The following is a 2359-nucleotide window of genomic DNA, read 5'->3' on the forward strand; positions in this document are numbered from 1 at the left end:
ACCAACAAGTTACCCATAGAAAACGTAACTTGTGGAATTACCGTCTAAAGAAAACGGGATATCATCACCACATACTATTATAATTCACCAGCTATTCTGCTGGGAATTGTTCTTAAATACATTAGTCTTTGGACTTTACCATCATAAAACATCTTATATAAATTAACTTAATTATCAATATTAAAGTAGAGTAAATGTGACCCTTCTATCACTTTCTGACATGTGGACAAAGTAAGCCAGGCGTCAGTGAGGAAGGAGGGACAGCCATTGTTGTGTCACCTCCGAGACGTGTGGAGCAAATTCGGCTCCTATCATATCTGGACAATGTCGGCCAGTAACGTCAATAGTATGGAGTGTTAAACAGCCATTGTTTATACTAGACCAGAGGCTCACAGGAGCAAATACGGCTCCTGTTAATTTTACTTGGACGTAGTGTTATGGAAACTAAAGGTACCATCTCCAACACGATGTCTACAATTCAAGTTAAGTGTTCTTTCCGAAACCCATGTATCTTTCATTTATGGCCATTAATGTCATTATATAGGGTGCCCGGTTAGAGCACGTGGAAGCCTCAAACTAAAGGTAATTAAGCCAGGTCTTTATTGTTCCATGTACTGTATAGTGTTTTCTCTGATATACCTGTCATATACTAGGTTTCTGGCTTCTCAGCTAGCGCCCTTTTGACAGGTCAAGACGAGGAAGAGTTTGTGCACCAGTTACTGGGTGATGGAAGCTACCTCAAAGAGGATAATTTGGTGTCTACACCCTAGTTATACCTGGTGGACTAACCTGCTGTACTATAAGATAAGGAACCTCTTCAATGTATGTAGTCTAATTCTGTAGTTTGATTGGCTGCATATATATATAAACTAATAAACCCCCCCTAATGTGTAGAGGATCGATTTGTGAGATTGAGATTATTGCAGAAATACAGTCCACTTAACATACAATTGCTATCGAAGTATATAAATTAACGTAAATATAAATTCATATAAATTAAATAAATATAAATCTCACAGGTCGGTTCCCACACCCTCTGGGAGATCATTTACATATACCAGAAACAGTATAGGTCCAAGGACTGACCCCTGCGGGACTCCACTTGTGACGTCTCGCCAATCTGAGACCTCACCCCTCACACAGACTCGTTGTCTCCTGTTGCTTAGGTACTCCTCTATCCACCAGAGTACCTTCCCTTTCACTCCAGCCTGCGTCTCCAACTTTCGCACTAGCCTCTTGTGTGGCACTGTATCAAAGGCTTTCTGACAATCCAAAAATATGCAGTCTGCCCACCCTTCTCTTTCTTGCCTTATTTTTGTTGCCTGGTCGTAGAATTCAAGTAACCCTGTGAGGCACGACCTGCCATCCCTGAACCCATGTTGATGCTGTGTTACAAAGTTCCTTCGCTCCAGATGCTCCACTAGTTTTTTTCGCACAATCTTCTCCATCAGCTTGCATGGTATGCAGGTTAGGGACACTGGCCTGTAGTTCAGTGCCTCCTGTCTATCCCCTTTCTTGTATATCGGAACTACGTTAGCTGCTTTCCAAATATCTGGCAGTTCCCCTGTTGTCAGTGATTTGTTATACACTATGGAGAGTGGTAGGCACAGTTCTCTTGCTCCTTCCTTTAGAACCCAAGGGGAGATTCCATCTGGGCCTATGGCCTTCGTCACGTCCAACTCTAGTAAACACTTCCTTACTTCCCCACTGGTAATCTCAAACTCTTCCAGTGGTTCCTGGTTAGCTATTCCCTCACTTACCTCTGGAATTTCTCCTTGCTCTAAGGTGAAGACCTCCTGGAATTTCTTATTCAATTCCTCACACACTTCTTTGTCATTTGTAGTGAATCCTTCCGCCCCTATCCTTAATTTCATAACCTGTTCCTTTACTGTTGTTTTTCTCCTAATGTGGCTATGCAACAATTTAGGCTGAGTCTTTGCCTTGCTTGCGATGTCATTTTCGTATTGTCCTTCTGCCTCTCTTCTCATCCTAACGTATTCATTCCTGGCATTCTGGTATCTTTCTCTGCTCTCCAGAGTCCTGTTATTCCTATAGTTTCTCCATGCCCTTTTCCTTTGCTGCTTAGCTAGCCCACATCTCTGATTAAACCATGGGTTTCTCATTTTCATTTCTCTGTTTTCCTTTTGGACTGGGACAAACTTGTTTGCTGCGTCCTTGCACTTCTGCGTGATGTAATCCATCATATCTTGTGCCGTGTTTCCCCTGAGCTCTGTTTCCCATGCTATATCTGTTAGGAATTTTCTTATCCCCTCATAGTTTCCCTTTCGGTATGCTAACCTTTTGGTTTCGGTATCCCTCCTCGAGTTCAATAACCCTTCTTCAATCAAGTACTCAAACA

Source organism: Procambarus clarkii, chromosome 4 (assembly GCF_040958095.1).
Source record: "Procambarus clarkii isolate CNS0578487 chromosome 4, FALCON_Pclarkii_2.0, whole genome shotgun sequence".
Classification (NCBI taxonomy): domain Eukaryota; kingdom Metazoa; phylum Arthropoda; class Malacostraca; order Decapoda; family Cambaridae; genus Procambarus; species Procambarus clarkii.